Here is an 18,336-nt window from a genome sequence, read left to right as displayed (position 1 = left end):
CTGTTTGAGCAGCCTTTTCACTCTGACATATCCCTTGAATTCCTGCACATGTGTGATCTGGTTCTCTGTGTGGTGTGCAACACAAACATATACAGCAAAGTGTAAGTGGAATTTCCCATTATGAAATTATAATAAGTAGATTAAATTACAATACATGTTACACACTACCTATTAAAAAAATAATTAAAAGTGGAACAGAAAGTTACTGAAAAACATACATGACATTCAGATGTAATATATCATCAGGTAACAAAGAGTTTTACCTTAAATTTCATTATTTTTAAAAGAAAAAAGTATTTTCTTCCTTTTTGGGGTATTACAGTGTGTGTGTGTGTGTGTGTTTAACCATTTTTTTAAAATAAACCATATATACTGTAAATATGCAGACAAAAAGACTGGTTCTGTGAGACGTTTTGAAGAAAATATGTCTTTAAAGTCCTGCATTATGGGTATTTAGACCTCCATAGTGTGAGTCACTAGCATGGACTTAGTATAAAAGTGTCAATTTCATAAAAATAAAAAAACCTTGGTTTTGCTATACGAGTGTCCAGAAAAGGCCCCTCTGACAGCTACTTCTGTTTAACACAGTTTTCTATCCGCTTTGTTCATATTTGGCCTTTCCTCTGATTGGTTGCCTCCGCGTAGAAGCACCACAAGTGAGCACACACGTGTTTCTTATGTTGACAGCGCTGGCTTGGGAGCAGGAAGTGAAGGCAGAACTCTTCGTTAGAGACAGGTAAGCTCGTGAAATTCAATTGACCTCTCGGCAGAAAAACATCTTGAACTCAGGAATGTGTGGGCGATTTTAGATTCATATTTTAAATTTTTACTGAGGCACGATAGAGACAATATTATATCCCAAATACTAGAAAAAGTTGGTTTGGCAAAATATGTCCCCTTTAAAGTAACACAGTATTTCAACAATTGAACCACCATCATGCATAACAATCACGGAAGAAGTAACCACTTTGCACGTAATTTCAGTTCAACAAGAATAAAAGATTCAATCTGATCCAAAGTCTGGCGAATAGAGGTATACCACTACACAATCAGTGACTCCTTTAATTAGAATAAGAATTAGAATCAGCTTTATTGGCCAAATATGTTACAGACACAAAAGGAATTTGTCTCCGATAGTTGGAGCCACTCCAGTCATGACAACAAACAGCCACTATGACAAAATACTGTATACAGTATATTTCAGACTTAAAGAACAAGTATGGAGAGTCATTGAGAAATGAAAGCGTCCCACGACTGTGGTGATGCAGATATAATGGCATTGTGCAAATAATGCAGATTCCTTAAGCAATTTAGGCCAATTTAAAGTGACCCCCCCCTCCAAGAGCCCTCACCTTATTGTGCTGGAGGGGTTTGCGTGTCCCCATGATCCTAGGCGCTAAGTTGTCTGGGGCTTTATGGCAAACAGGTCCCAGGTGAGGGACCAGACAAAGCACGGCTAAAAGACTCCATATGATGGGTAAAATATAGAACCATGTTTTCCCTTGCCCAGATGCGGGTCAACGGGGCCCCCCTCTGGAGGCAGGCCTGGAGGTGGGCCTTGATGGTGAGTGACTGATGGCCGAGCATAGCCCGAAAAAGCAACATGGGTTCCGCTTGCCATGGGCTCACCACCTGTGGGAGGGGCCAAGGGGGTCAGGAGCTGTGTGAGCTGGGCGGTAGCTGAAGGAGGGGACCTTGGTGGTCCGATTTCCCAACTACAGAATCTGGCTCTCGGGACATGTTGCGTATATTGGTTTTGGATAAAAACTTAATTAATTTAGGAAAAGAATACACGCAGGGGTCGCTTCCGGTTTAGCTCGATCATTATGTTTAACGTTATAATCAAACTATTTCTGTGTCGTAAAGGGGAACCACCTCTCTTTTTACAGTGTAAAATTTAGGAAAAGGGACGAAAAACCTCTATCAGTCTCATAATCTGAAGGTTGCTACAGGAATGAAATACGAGTCCTTGAGTTCAGCGGCTTTACTCTAAAACTCAAGCACACACAAAGCACAACAGGAAGTGGGAAAATTTTCTTAAATCTAAAAGGGAAAACTACAGGGAGACAATGCAGAGGAAAAACACAAGGTACAGGTAAACATTTGTAAAGCAGATCGAACTTGTGATGTAGGTGTGAAGTGAGAGTCTACAACTGGCTATGCGGAAGCTGGGAATTCCTGTTATCGTTATTCTAAACCCGAATTATGCACCAATATGTACTTAGTAGACCACACGTTGGACTTACGTTGCGTGGAACACAATTTAGGCAGGCTGGTGGATCTCCGGATGCTTGGCCAGGGCGCTGAAAAGGGTGGTTTGAAGAAAAAGGAGGAGGAAAAAGGGAAAAAGCAAAAGAAAAATTTCAAGTGCAGGACGGCCGAAGGACTTTAGTGACGGTGTTCGTCACGGCTCAGAGAAAACTTGCGTCGCACTTCCTCCTGAACTGATCTGTTATCCGCAAAGCTACCCCACACGCACCAAAGCATGGTTTCGGGGCACAGCAGCGTGCTTCTGCCCTCCGCGTCCCGTTGAGTGTGTCTTTGCCGCCTCGTGGTGGGAGGCGGGGTTCCCTGGCTATGCGGCAGTTTCTACGGCAAGTAGAGAAAACGAGAGCGGGCAAGCGAGGAAAGGGGCTTCGGCCTTTTATGCACAGGAGAGAGGTGGGGGGGTTGGCCCCGGGACCACAAAGGGGAGACAGACCGCGCCTCTTATAATTAAATTACGAAGACATTGGGACGACCAGAACCCTTCCTAGAGCTGGCTGTCCGGCCAAACTGAGCAATCGGGGGAGAAGAGCCTTGGTGAGATAGGTAAAGAAGAACCCAAAGATCACCGTGGCTGAGCTCCAGAGATGCAGTCGGGAGATGGGAGAAAGTTCTAGAAAGTCAACCATCACTGCAGTCGGGGCTTTATGGCAGAGTGGCCCGAAGGAAGCCTCTCCTCAGTGCAAGACACATGAAAGCCCGCATGGAGTTTGCTAAAAAAAAAAAAAACACTTGAAGGACTCCAAAACGGTGAGAAATAAGATTCTCTGGTCTGATGAGACCAAAATAGAACTTTTTGGCCTTAATTCTAAGCGGTATGTGTGGAGAAAACCAGGCACTGTTCATCACCTGTCCAATACTGTCCCAACAGTAAAGCATGGAGCATCATGTTGTGGGGGTGTTTTTCAGCTGCAGAGAAAGGACGACCGGTTGCAATCGAAGAGTGCTCAGGGCCTCAGACAGGGCCGAAGGTTCACCTTCCAACAAGACAATGACCCAAAGCACACAGCTAAAATAACAAAGGTGTGGCTTTAGAACAACTCCGGGACTGTTCTTGAATGGCCCAGCCAGAGCCCTGACTTAAACCAATTGAGCATCTCTGGAGAGACCTGAAAATGGCTGTCCACCAACGTTCACCATCCAACCTGATAGAACTGGAGAGGAATTGCAGAGGATCCCCAAATGCAGGTGTGAAAAACTTGTTGCATAATTCCCAAAAAGACTCATGGCTGTATTAGCTCAAAAGGGCTATTATTAAATTCAATTAAATTAACTTATATGATTTTAACAAATGGCTGTAATATAACAAAGAGTGAAAAATTTAAGGGGGTCTGAATACTTTCCGTACCCACTGTAGACGTGTGTGGATAGATGTGTATATGTATGTCTCTGTTGGGATGGCAGTGAGAACGGAAATTTGGGGCCGAGGAAAAGCTAACACTACGGGTACACATTAACTAGGTGCAGAGTTCGCAGTAAAAAAATCAATCAAAGCCAAAAAGGGAGAAATTCAACAAGGCTCTAAAGAAGAAAAAGAAAAAGAAATAAGAGGATGCTAACTTCAATTTAGCACACAGTTGGAATAACAGCCTGGTGTAGAACCCGACTCATCAGTCAAGGAGAGGGAAGGTACCAACAACAAAATCTTAATCTAGGTTCAAAAGGAGGTGGAGCGGTCCGGGGGGCACTTTAGGTCAAGGAGGACCTCCTCCACTGTTTGTATGTATCAGCCATTCTTTCCCTTCGGAAAATTTTGGGCCGCGTATTTGAGCATTGATTTAGAAGACTGCAGGTTTTGAGTCTTTCGATAGAGCAGATTGGCGATGCCGAAAGTCATGCAGTAACCGAGGGTAACCAAGGCTATTAAGATGTTGTCTCCCGCAGACCAGGAGTGCATGAGCGAGGGCTCAGCTGTTTTAGAGTTGGTGCTAATGGCGCGTAGTGTTGTCTAAGTGGGTGATCTCAATCGTTTCAGTCCCTTCAAAATGAATTTGGTTGAGCGTTTCAGGATCAACTTCGAAATTGTATCATCCGAAAAAGTTATAAATCTCGATTTCGCTGTCATAATTGTCAGCTGGCAGGTGGTAAAGGGCGACATCCTCAATATAAAAAATGGCATCTTTGGGAATGTCGAGCCACATAGTTTGATTTGGCAGGGCGAGTCTCGTTGTGGTGTTGTGGTGGTCGTAACTCAGAGTTACGCTTAGGGCTGGTTTGTTGACTAGCCATTTGGTACCAACATTTTCTGTGTGAGTAGTAGTAACCTGGTAGCGAGATGTAGCGTCTGCTCTACACCGCGACCCATCCTTCATGGGCTTCAGACCACAGATCCCATCCGCTACATCTCGGATGAACGGCTTACTGGGACACAGATAATGGATGTCTTTGGTGAGGATGCACATGTGCAAATTTGGTGCCAGATACAGATCAGGGTTACTATTGTGATAGGCGACTAACGCAGGAGTACTGAGTCGAACATCTGGGGATTCCGGACTGGGCTTCCTGAGGCAGGGCGAGTCCCGTCCTGGTGTCGTGGTGGTCATAATTCAGCGTTGGTGTGTTGACTAGCCAATTGGACCCAACAATTTCCGCTTAAGTAGTAGTAACCTGGTAGCGAGGTGTAGCTTCTGCTCTACACCGCGACCCATCCTTCATGGGCTTCAGGCCACAAATGCCATCTGCTACATCTCGGATGAATGGCTTACTGGGACACAGGTAATTAATGTCTCTGGTGAGGATGCACTTATGCAAATTTGCTGCCAGATACAGATCAGGATTACTATCATGATAAGCAACGACCACGGGAGTGTTGACTCGGACGTAAGTGTCGCCTTGCCAGATGCCAACCTCAATTACATCTTTTAAGCATCTTTCGAGAGTCGATAATTGGGAGAAAGTCTATTTCTCGGAACTCAGGGTTGACATACCAAACAGTGGAACTCCAGTGCTAAAAAGCCAAGTGGGCCTGGACAGGACTGATGGGGCTGTGGATACGTTCGGTTTCACCAGTGTCTTGGTCAGGCATCTGCGTTGGCGGACTTGGTGTAGTCCTTGTCGTAGCAAGGATGCTGTCACGGAGGTTGGACCTGCTTGACCGGTCCGGTCTCAGTGTGTTGGTCATCCTCCATTTCGTGCATGGTGCATAGTGTGCGGATGCTTGCGTGACCACCCTTTCGATACGTGGGGCCACAAACGGCTTATTAGTGAGCTCCACGGAGGCGTAATAACAAAAGCCCACGATAATGCAAATGATTGGCACAAAACTGAGAAGAAAATAAAGTCAAACTTGCGCAGCGCGCAGGAAGGAAGAATTGAAAGAGTGGTGGTCAAGGCGAGCCACAGAAATACCAAATGGAAATTAGGCAACTTTGACATCACAAACAACGCAGAAGAGAAGAGAAAGGCTGAGCACCAGCACAGAAGGAAGTGTGTATCACAAATGGATACTGCAGGTATCAGAAGAGTTGGGTACAAGGCGTTATCTGAGAGAGAGAAGGGAGGGTGGGCGAAGTTGCACTGAGGTGCACTTGCAAGGTCCAGCGAAGAAGTGCACAGGAAGTCTAAGGCCTTTAAGGAGAGACAAAGCCCACGTCCTGTGGTGTTGAAGCACTACATGTGTAAAAGTCACAAAAGAAGCAAAATGAATGAGTGGCCATTGAAGAAGCGGGCCAGCTACGTAGAGAAGTCACCATGAAGCTCCTCATGACGGCTGAATAGGCAGTCAATTAATTAGGGTCAGAGTCCACACAATGCGTTTCGAAGGGCGCAACTTTACTATTTAGTAGGGGTTCGAGTGGACTCAAAAGGTTGAGGGAAGGTCCCGTGTCGCAAGAGTGACCCCTGGTGGACATGTTTGGCATCACCGGTGCGGTCCCCCCTTTTGTAAGCTCGTCAACTGGCTGCAGGTGTTTTGGAGGCGGCGGTTTTGGAGGTGTCGGACTGCGGACCATGTGCAAGTCAGTTAAGTTGCAGTCTAGTGAGCCTTTAGAGAGCGAAGCGGCGTCATTGATTAGCACTTCCCACAAACGCTGTCGTTCATCTTCGGAACTCAGGGCATCGGCATCCGTTCGGATCTGTCGCACGTGAGTTTCAAAGTCAGGATAAGGAACCGGGCAACTATCACACGGCGTCAGCGTGGTGATTTGTGAGGGGTTTGAGGGAGAGGGAAGACTCACGGGAGACGCACTTTCGGGTTTAGTTGGATCACCAGGTGTTGATCCGCAGCCAAGTCCACTCTGATGATGTCATTGCACTCAGTAGGTCCCACTGGTACGATAGCAATGTGTAGCGAAGGAACAGTGAGTTGTACTCTGCCAGAGCTAGCCAATGGGGAGAGGTGTAGTGGGAGGTGGCCAATCACGGGGACCGTGAGATTGAAGTCGATGAAGTCGGAGCAGATCAAGCGGCAAAGCCTAGTAAATCTGAGAATGTGGATGTCACTTCGTGTGTGTTTGTAAATTAGCATGATGGTCCTGGAAGCATCTAGGAGGGATCTGGCATGCAACGACAAATCCATGTCGTGCAACTCCGGCGACGGCTGAAAGAACGCATGGAGACCAGTCACTGATTGGTTAGTGCGCACGACCAGTCGAAAAGGGAAATTAACAGTCGATGCTTTTACTATAACTTCGTCTTCACTCAAAACTTCGCAAGCGTCTGTCCCGACTGGTTGAAAAACACAGTTAGCTGAATCAGTATTGGCGCACGACCACAAAACATTGTTCATGGTGTCAACTTGATTGGCCAGCCGGACAAGTACATCAGCGCCTAAGTAAGTTTTATGTGACAAATTGGGGACTACTAGGAAGCAGTGAATTAACAAGCGTTGGTTCCATTGCAGGTTCAGGGCGCACACGGCTACTGTAGTGACGGCAGACGGCGGCATGATATTAAAGGGAAAGCCAAAGGTTTTTAGCGTTAATTGAAGGTCAGGATGCTTAAGTCGTAGGGTGTCAAAACAGTGCCTGCGAAATTGCCGATTTGTCCGCCCACAAGGCCAGGACGACATCGTCTGTCAGGCACTCATGCAAATTAATCCCACCAGCAATTGGGGCAGTAGCGCTCTTTGTGCGGTGGTTGGATGAGATGGCAGAGAAACGTGTCGAGTTCTCTAGGTCAGTTTATTGGTGGTGAGGTGGCTACCGGGGACTCGGGGGTTCATCAATGGGGCTGTCGTCACCTGAAGGAGTGCGGCCTGCAAGGTCGCAGTCCTCCAAGTCCAACACCAGGCACCGGTCTGAGGACACTTCCCGAGTTGGTGGTGGTAACGCCTGCTTCATGTGCGCCCACAGCTGAAGATTTTTATCGTCAATTAGTGGCTCGAAGCGGCAGAACAGGTCTTGGCCAATGAGCATGGGGACGGATTCAATAGGAGAAACGCAGACTGGATGGATTAACGTCATGGGGCCAATTGTCCAGTGCATCATAGTTAAGGTATTTATTTCGGTGTTAGTTACTGAGAATGCGCGGATAGTTAGTGCCCAGCGTTGCAGTTGGAGGTCATGGCCACTGGCTTGGAGCAATGTCAGAAGCAGATTGACCACAGTGTGGGATATAACAGTGATGTCTGCCACGGGGTCAATCAGAGCTTCGCGGACAAGTTCGTGTTCAAGTGTAACGGTGAAATAGAATTTTCAAGAAGTACCTTTAGCAGTTAGTTCGCCCAAAAGCTGTTGGAATGGCAGAACGTTATTCAGTAGCGTAATGTCACGAGTCAGCAGCTTCCCCTGGGTCTAGTTGGACGATTAAGACGGCACTAGAGGAATCTAGGGATTGGTCGTCACAAAGTGGTCCGCAAAGGTAATGGGCAGACGAAGTTGTCGTGAAGTCACTTGGCAGGTCATTAGGGGACCAACGGAGGTTACCTAGTTGACTTATCGCGTCCTCTGTTGCTCTGTTCGACTCAGTCACGCCTAGTCATAATGATGGGTTCCCCTTTTTTTCTTTTCGACAGGCTGCGGAGCATCTCAAGTCGTGCTTCTGCAAGGCAATAAGTTCCCTTTGGGAGCTGTTAGTTCGGGAACCCTTTTCCCGGTTGTCATGAGTCATTTTAGGGTCTCGGTTAGACGAGTCAGATTTAATCTGGTCATTGCGTGTACCCTCTTTCGACGTGCAGTTTTGGTGCAAATTAGAGTTACGGTTATTCCATGATTGTGATTTATCATTGGATTGGCATTGTTGGATTGGCGGGCACGAGGACCATTGATATATGCGGGCCAAGATTGGTTGTTTAGATTGAACGACTTCTTTTGGTTGTCGGGTTTAACATCGCCAGAATGTTGTGTGTCGCACGTAGCTCCCTCTAATTCCATCTGCGGCGGTTCGTTTGTGACGAAGACACCCGAGACTTGTGCTTGAGGGTGTTTTTGTTTAGCAAAACCTTTGGCAGCCAGTTCACACAGTTGGGCACTGGACAGTGTGTGCGGGCACCAACTGGTGGCTGGTGTTTGGATGTAAGTTTTCAATAAACAGTGTTTTGAAATTTTTGTCCTCTTCCATATTTGGTTCTTTTAATTACCGAAGTACGCTTTATGCAACCAGCAGTAATAAGCTTGTGATGTTTCAAGTCTACCCTGTTTTACTGTGAGGGCTGCAGATAAGCCGGTTGCAGCCTCTGGATCATCAAATTCCCGAGACGATGCTTGGCAGAGAGCCGGATAATCGGCCAGTACATGGGCTGGTTGTCCTTCCATTAAGCTACTTACTTCTCAGCTAGACTATACTTACGTTACAATCTTTAGTCAATAGTAGCGGACGGGAACCTTTTAAGATGAAATTTGAGGTCTTTGAGGTACACAACTGTGTTGTGGGACCCATTCGGTTTGGGCTCGAACCTCGGAATGTTTCTGTGCAACTTTGTCTCAGTCTTTTAGAGTCATACCTGGAGCGGCGCTGGGTCGAGGGAGAGTCGAGGGTGAGTCAAAAAAGGAAGCTGCGACTGGTGGGGCCGCCACCCGTGCGGAGGTCGCACGTCGCCCCCCAAGGTGGGTTCCGGCCCAAAGGTTGGAGATGTTTTGTAGGGCTCTGTGACACTTCTGGCGAGGGAGCATTTGGTCATAAGACGGTTGGTTGGCTAATTCTACAAATGCAGCTTTTAATTGAGTAATTTCTCCATAAGCGTCCTGTAGCAGTTTTTGTTGCTCTCCGTAAGTACTCCGCTAGATGTAGGGGCCTGGGTTAATTTATCATTGTCACAGTTTAATTCGCCACCGTCTTTAGATGTTAGCTGTGCGGCCTCAGCTGCAGCAGTGACGTTGGCTAGCCGAGCCTCCGCATCATCACGTTGCATTTCAACATCAAAGAGGCAGGTTTCAGCCAAGTTTAAATGTGCGATGGTTTCTGTCAGTTGTGCAGTTAACTGGACTTGTTTATGCTGTTCAGCTTCCAGTCTGCGCTTCACCCGAGCGTCCTCTCGGTCGCACCATTTTAATTGGGACACCTAGTTCAGCACTCAGTCACTGTTAGCGGTACGCAACTGAATTGTTAGTATTGTAGGCTCGTTTAAGCGGTGCGTGATATTTGGAATCGAGGCACAATATAAGGTGTGTAATTAATCGTTAAACAATTAAATAGTGTTCGCAAATTATGGTTGTAAGGTTGTATGCTTTATCACGTAACTTTAAAGGTGTTTGAGAACGTGCGTAGAAGCAGTAATCGAATAGAACAAAAATGTTGACGTCAAAATTTTACGTACAAAGTTTTATTGATCAACTTAAAATTGATGCGTGGAGTTTATAATTTTATTTATGCTTTGATAAATAAATTAAATGCAGTTATGATTAGTTAAACCGACTTGACTGTGTGTGATGACTATCGCTGCAAGTCAATTCAATTTGAGAAAGCAATTTAGAACTTTAGCTAATTCAAATAAGTTTTATTTAACTTTGGTAAAGAATTAAAATGTACTTATAATTAGGCTTGTGACTGAATCAATTCCTTGTATGACTTACAATGATGTTGACTTAGGCAGAGGAGAAAAGACCAACAAACAACAAAAGAAAAATTTATAAAAAGGAAATTAAAGAAAAAAAATAGTAAAAAAACGTTTTCCAAGGAAAATAAAAAAGAAATAAAATGGAAATTACAAAACATTTTCTTTTTAATTAAAATCAAATCAAATTTTAAAAATAAATAAATTAAATTCAGTTATGATTAGTTAAACCGACTTGACTGTGTGTGATGACTATCGGTGCAAGTCAATTCAATTTGAGAAAGCAATTTAGAACTTTAGCGAATTCAAATAAGTTTGATTTAACTTTGGTAAAGAAGTAAAACATACTTATAATTAGGCTTGTGACTTAATCAATTGCTTGGGTTTAAATTATTTTACCATGGTGAAGATGGAAGAGAAATGGAGTCGGGGTTATTTTAAAAGAAGAGTTGGCTCAGAATGTCTTGGAGGTGAAAAGAGTATCAGATCGAGTGATGAGACTGAAACTTGAAATTGAGGGTGTTATGTGTAATGAGATTAGTGGCTATGCCCCACAGGTAGGATGTGACCTAGAGGTGAAAGAGAAATTCTAGAAGGAGCTAGACGAATTAGTTCAGAGCGTCCCAGACAGAGAGAGAGTCGTAATTGGTGGAGATTGTAATGGACATGTTGATGAAGGAAAAAGGGGTGATGAAGAAGTGATGGGAAAGTACGGCATCCAGGAAAGGAACTTGGAGGGACAGATGGTGGTAGACTTTGCAACAAGGATGCAAATGGCTGTAGTGAACACTTTTTTCCAGAAGAGGCAGGAACATAGGGTGACCTACAAGAGCGGAGGTAGAAGCACGCAGGTGGATTACATCTTGTGCAGATGATGTAATCTGAAGGAGGTTACCGACTGTAAGGTAGTGATAGGGGAGAGTGTGGCTAGACAGCATAGGATGGCGGTGTGTAAGATGACTCTGGTGGTGGGGAGGAAAATTAGGAAGACAAAGGCAGAGCAGAGAACCATATGGTGGAAGCTGAGACAGGATGAGTGTTGTGCAGCTTTTCGGGAAGAGGTGAGACAGGGTCTCGGTGGATGGGAGGAGCTTCCAGAAGACTGGACCACTGCAGCCAAGGTGATCAGAGAGGCAGGCAGAAGAGTACGTGGTGTAAAGGAGAGAAGGAGACTTGGTGGTGGAACCTCACAGTACAGGAAATCATACAAGGAAAAAGGTTAGCTAAGAAGAAGTGGGACACTGAGAGGACCGAGGAGAGGCGAAAGGAATACATTGAGATGCGACACAGGTCAAAGGTAGAGGTGGCAAAGGCCAAACAAGAGGCATATGATGACATGTATGACCGGTTGGACAATAAAGAAGGAGAAAAGGATCTATACAGGTTGGCCAGACAGAGGGATAGAGATGGGAAGAATGTGCAGCAGGTTAGGGTGATTAAGGATAGAGATGGAAATATGTTGACTGGTGCCAGCAGTGTGCTAGCTAGATGGAAAGAATACTTCGAGGACTTGATGAATGAGGAAAATGAGAGAGAAGGGAGAGTAGAAGAGGCAAGTGTGGTGGACCAGGAAGTGGCAATGATTAGTAAGGGGGAAGTTAGAAAGCCATTACAGAGGATGAAAAATGGAAAGGCAGTTGGTCCTGATTACATTCCTGTGGAGGTATGGAAGCATCTAGGAGAGGTGGCTGTGGAGTTTTTGACCAGCTTGTTCAATAGAATTCTAGCGCGTGAGAAGATGCCTGAGGAATGGAGGAAAGGTGTGCTGGTGCCCATTTTTAAGAACAAGGGTGATGTGCAGAGCTGTGGGAACTATAGAGGAATAAAGATGATGAGACACACAATGAAGTTATGCGAAAGAGTAGTGGAGGCTAGACTCTGGACAGAAGTGAGTATTTGGGAGCAACAGTATGGTTTCATGCCTAATGCAGAGGTTGCGTCAGGAAGGGCATCCGGCTTAAAGCCTTGCCAAACAAATATGAGCGTTCATCCAAAGAATTCCATACCGGATCGGTTGTGGCCCGGGTTAACAACGTCCGACACCGGCGCCGTCAACCTGCGGGGCGCCGTTGGAAATTCAGCTACTGTGGGTCGAAGTAAAAGAAGAAGAAGAGGTGGAAAGCGGGTTCTTTGGCAGAAAGAGAAGAGGAAAGCACAGAGCCTAGAACTGAATGTGGGGACTTTGAATGTTGGGACTATGACAGGAAAATCTTGGGAGTTGGCTGACATGATGATCAGGAGAAAGGTTGATATATTGTGTGTCCAGGAGACCAGGTGGAAAGGCAGTAAGGCTAGAAGTTTAGGGGGAGGGTTTAAATTATTTTACCATGGTGTAGATGGGAAGAGAAATGGAGTCGGGGTTATTTTAAAAGAAGAGTTGGCTAAGAATGTCTTGGAGGTGACAAGAGTATCAGATCGAGTGATGAGGCTGAAATTTGAAATTGAGGGTCTTATGTGTAATGTGATTAGTGCCTATGCCCCACAGGTAGGATGTGACCTAGAGGTGAAAGATAAATTCTGGAAGGAGCTAGACGAAGTAGTTCTGAGCATCCCAGACAGAGAGAGAGTCATATTTGGTGCAGATTTTAATGGACATGTTGGTGAAGGTAATAGGGGTGATGAAGAAGTGATTGTTAAGTACGGCATCCAGGAAAGGAACTTGGAGGGACAGATGGTGGTTAACTTTGTAACAAGGATGCAAATGGCTGTAGTGAACACATTTTTCCAGAAGAGGCACGAACATAGGGGGACCTACAAGAGCGGAGGTATAAGCACGCAGGTGGATTACATCTTGTGCAGACGATGTAATCTGAAGGAGGTTACCAACTGTAAGGTAGTGGTAGGGGAGAGTGTGGCTAGACAGCATAGGACGGTGGTGTGTAAGACAAAGGCAGAGAAGAGAACCATGTGGTGGAAGCTGAGACAGGACGAGTGTTGTGCAGCTTTTCGGGAAGAGGTGAGACAGGCTCTCGGTGGAAAGAATACTTTGAGGAGTTGATTAATGAGGAAAATGAGAGAGAAGGGAGAGTAGAAGAGGCAAGTGTGGTGGACCAGGAAGTGGCAATGATTAGTAAGGGGGAAGTTAGAAAGGTGTTAAAGAGGATGAAAAATGGAAAGGCAGTTGGTCCTGATGACATTCCTGTGGAGCTATGGAAGCATCTAGGAGAGGTGGCTGTGGAGTTTTTGACCAGCTTGTTCAATAGAGTTCTAGTGCGTGAGATGATGCCTGAGGAATGGAGGAAAAGTGTACTGGTGCCCATTTTTAAGAACAAAGGTGATGTGCAGAGCTGTGGCAACTATCGAGGAATAAAGTTGATGAGCCACACAATGAAGTTATGGGAAAGAGTAGTGGAGGCTAGACTCAGGACAGAAATGAGTATTTGCGAGCAACAGTATGGTTTCATGCCTAGAAAGAATACCACAGGATGCATTATTTGCCTTGAGGATGTTGATGGAGAAGTACAGAGAAGGTCAGAAGGAGCTACATTGTGTCTTTGTAGATCTAGAGAAAGCCTATGACAGAGTACCCAGAGAGGAACTGTGGTAATGCATGCGGAGTGGAGTGGCAGAGAAGTATGTTAGAATAATACAGGACATGTACGAGGGCAGCAGGACAGCGGTGAGGTGTGCTGTAAGTGTGACAGACGGATTTAAGGTGGAGGTGGGACTGCATCAGGGAACAGCCCTGAGTCCCTTCCTGTTTGCAATGGTGATGGATAGGCTGACAGATGAGGTTAGACTGGAATCCCCGTGGACCATGATGTTTGCAGATGGCATTGTGATCTGCAGTGAAAGCAGGGAGCAGCTTGAGGAACAGTTAGAAAGATGGAGGCATGCACTGGAAAGCAGAGGAATGAAGATTAGCCGAAGTAAAACAGAATATATGTGCATGAATGAGACGGGTGGTGGGGGAAGAGTGAGGCTACAGGGAGAAGAGATAGCAAGGGTGGAGGACTTTAAATTATTGGGTCAACCGTCCAGAGCAATGGTGAATGAGGTCAGGAAGTGAAGAAACGGGTCCAAGCAGGTTGGAACGGGTGGAGGAAGGTGTCAGGTGAGTTATGTGACAGAAGAGTCTCTGCTCGGATGAAGGGCAAAGTTCATAAAACAGTGGTGAGGCCAGCCATGATGTACGGATTAGAGACAGTGGCACTGAAGAGACAACAGAAGCAGAGTTGGAGGTTTCGGAAATGAAGATGTTGAGGTTCGCTCTCGGAGTGACCAGGTTAGATAAAATTTGAAATGAGCTCATAAGAGGGACAGCCGAGGTTCGATGTTCGAGACGAAGTTAGAGAGAGCAGACTTCGATGGTTTGGAGATGTCCAGAGGAGAAATAGTGAGTATATTGGAAGAATGATGATGGGGATAGAGCTGCCAGGCAAGAGAGCTCGAGGAAGACCAAAGAGAAGGTTGATGGATGAGGGAGGGAAGACATGAGGGCAGTTGGTGTTTGAGAGGAGGATGCAGGAGATAGGCTTACATGGAAAAGGATGACGGGCTGTGGCGACCCCTAAAGGGACAAGCCGAAAGGAAAAGAAGAAGAAATCAAGTTTTAAAAAATTAAAACCTCAAAATGATTAAAAATCCATCCATCCATCCATCCATTTTCTACCGCTTATCCGGGTCGGGTCGCGGGGGCAGTAGCTTCAGCAGGGACGCCCAGACCTCCCTCTCCCCAGCCACCTCATCCAGCTCCTCCGGGGGGATCCCGAGGCGTTCCCAGGCCAGCCAAAGGATGTAGTCTCTCCAGCGTGCCCTGGGTCGTCCCCGGGGTCTCCTCCCGGTGGGACATGCCCTGAACGCCTCACCAGTGAGGCGTCCAGGAGGCATCCGAATCAGATGCCCCAGGCATCTCATCTGGCTCCTCTCGATGTGAAGGAGCAGCGACTCTACTCTGAGATCCTCCCGGATGACCGAGCTTCTCACCCTATCTCTAAGGGAGAGCCCAGACACCCTGCGGAGGAAACTCATTTCGGCAGCTTGTATCCGGGATATTGTTCTTTCGGTCACGACCCACAGCTCATGACCATAGGTGAGGGTAGGAACGAAGATCGACCGGTAAATTGAGAGCATCGCCTTTCGGCTTAGCTCTTTCTTTACCACAACGGACCGATACAAAGTCCGCATCACTGCAGACGCTGCACCGATCCGCCTGTCGATCTCCCGTTCCATTCTTCCCTCACTCGTGAACAAGACCCCAAGATACTTGAACTCCTCCACTTGGGGCAGGATCTCATCCCCGACCTGGAGAGGGCATGCCACCCTTTTCCGACTGAGGACCATGGTCTCAGATTTGGAGGTGCTGATTCTCATCCCAGCCGCTTCACACTCGGCTGCGAATTGCTCCAGTGAGAGTTGGAGCTCACGGCTTGATGAAGCCAACAGAACCACATCATCAGCAAAAAGCAGAGATGTAATACTGAGGCCACCAAACCAGACCCCCTCTCCGCCTCGGCTGCGCCAAGAAATTCTGTCCATAAAAGTTCTGAACAGAATTGGCGACAAAGGGCAGCCTTGGCGGAGTCCAACCCTCACCGGGAACAAGTCCGACTTACTGCCGGAAATGCGGACCAAACTCTGACTACGGTCGTACAGGGACCGAACAGCCCGTATCAGGGGGTTCGGTACCCCATACTCCCGAAGCACTCTCCACAGGACTCCCCGAGGGACATGGTCGAACGCCTTCTCCAAGTCCACAAAACACATGTAGACTGGTTGGGCGAACTCCCATGCACCCTCGAGGACCCTGCCGAGGGTGTAGAGCTGGTCCACTGTTCCACGGCCAGGACGAAAACCACACTGCTCCCCCTGAATCTGAGATTCGACTTCCCGACGGACCCTCCTCTCCAGCACCCCTGAATAGACCTTACCAGGGAGGCTGAGCAGTGTGATCCCCCTGTAGTTGGAACACACCCTCCGGTCCCCCTTCTTAAAAAGGGGGAACACCACCCCAGTCTGCCAATCCAGAGGCACTGTCCCCGATGTCCACGCGATGTTGCAGAGGCATGTCAACCAGGACAGCCGCACAATATCCAGAGCCTTTAGGAACTCCGGGCGAATCTCATCCACCCCCGGGGCCCTGCCACCGAGGAGCTTTTTAACTACCTCGGTGACCTCAAACCCAGAGATAGGAGAGCCCTCCTCAGAGAACCCACACTCTGCTTCCTCATGGGAAGGCGTGTCGGTGGAATTGAGGAGGTCTTCGAAGTATTCTCCCCACCGACTCACAACGTCCCGAGTCGAGGTCAGCAGTGCCCCATCCCCACTATACACAGTGTTGGTGGTGCACTGCTTTCCTCTCCTGAGACGTCGGATGGTGGACCAGAATTTCCTCAAAGCCATCCGGAAGTCTTTCTCCATGGCCTCACCGAACTCCTCCCATGCCTGGGTTTTTGCTTCAGCGACCACCAGAGCTGCATTCCGCTTGGCCAGCCGGTACCCATCAGCTGCCTCAGGAGTCCCACAGGCCAAAAAGGCCTGATAGGACTCCTTCTTCAGCTTGACGGCATCCCTCACCGTTGGTGGACGACAGGCACCGACCACCTTACGGCCACAGCTCCAGTCGGCCGCCTCAGCAATGGAGGCGCGGAACATGGTCCACTCGGACTCGATGTCCCCCGCCTCCCTCGGAACATGAGCAAAGTTCTGTCGGAGGTGGGAGTTGAAACCTCTGACAGGGGATTCTGCCAGACGTTCCCAGCAGACCCTCACAATACGTTTGGGCCTGCCACATCGGACCGGCATCTTCCCCCACCATCGGAGCCAACTCACCACCAGGTGGTGATCAGTTGACAGCTCTGCCCCTCTCTTCACCTGAGTGTCCAAGACATGCGGCCGCAAGTCCGATGACACGATCACAAAGTCGATCATCGAACTGCGACCTAGGGTGTCCTAGTGCCAAGTGCACGTGTGGACACCCTTATGCTTGAACATGGTGTTCGTTATGGACAATCCGTGACGAGCACAGAAGTCCAATAACAGAAGACCGCTCGGGTTCTGATCGGGGGGGCCGTTCCTCCCAATCACGCCCTTCCAGGTCTCACTGTCATTGCCCACGTGAGCATTGAAGTCCCCCAACAGAACAATGGAGTCCCCAGCGGGAGCGCTCTCCAGCACCCCCTCCAAGGACTCCAAAAAGGGTGGGTACTCTGAACTGCTGTTTGGTGCATAGGCACAAACAACAGTCAGGACCCGTCCCCCCACCCGAAGGCGGAGGGAGGCTACCCTCTCGTCCACCGGGGTGAACCCCAACGTACAGGCGCCGAGCCGGGGTGCAATAAGTATACCCACACCTGCTCGGCGCCTCTCACCATGAGCAACTCCAGAGTGGAAGAGAGTCCAACCCCTCTCGAGAGGACTGGTACCAGAGCCCAAGGTGTGAGTTGAGGCGAGTCCGACTATATCGAGTCGGAACTTCTCGACCTCACACACCAGCTCGGGCTCCTTCCCTGCCAGAGAGGTGACATTCCACGTCCCTAGAGCCAGCTTCTGTAGCCGGGGATCGGATCGCCAAGGTCCCCGCCTTCGGCCACCGCCCAGCTCACACTGCACCCGACCCCTATGGCCCCTCCCACAGGTGGTGAGCCCATGGGAAGGGGGACCCATGTTACCCTTTCGGGCTGTGCTCGGCCGGGCCCCATGGGTGCAGGCCCGGCCACCAGGCGCTCGCCTTCGAGCCCCACCACCAGGCCTGGCTCCAGTGGGGGGCCCCGGTGACCCGCGTCCGGGCAAGGGAAAACGAAGTCCATTGTTTGTCGTCATCATTAGGGGTCTTTGAGCCGTGCTTTGTCTGGTCCCTCACCTAGGACCTGTTTGTCATGGGTAATCCTGCCAGGGGCATAAAGCCCCAGACAACTTAGCTCCTAGGATCACTGGGACACACAAACCCCTCCACCACGACAAGGTGACGGCTCAAGGATTTGATTAAAAATAAACAAGCAATTCATTATTAACTCCACTCGTAAAAAAATCTGTAAAGTAAATGTTATTACTATTAACGTGCGGGTTTAAATCAAGTTACGCTGTGTAAGGAACGCTTTAGAACGGAAGGTGGCGGTGTTCCTTTAGGGATGGAGCGCCACTCGATAGCTTGGTTGTTTGTTTTCTCTAAATCTCAAAACTGGCTAAAAATACCAGGCAAT

Source organism: Phyllopteryx taeniolatus, chromosome 10 (assembly GCF_024500385.1).
Source record: "Phyllopteryx taeniolatus isolate TA_2022b chromosome 10, UOR_Ptae_1.2, whole genome shotgun sequence".
NCBI lineage: Eukaryota > Metazoa > Chordata > Actinopteri > Syngnathiformes > Syngnathidae > Phyllopteryx > Phyllopteryx taeniolatus.
The sequence above is the reverse complement of the archived record's forward strand: the minus strand, read 5'-3'. Positions refer to the sequence as shown.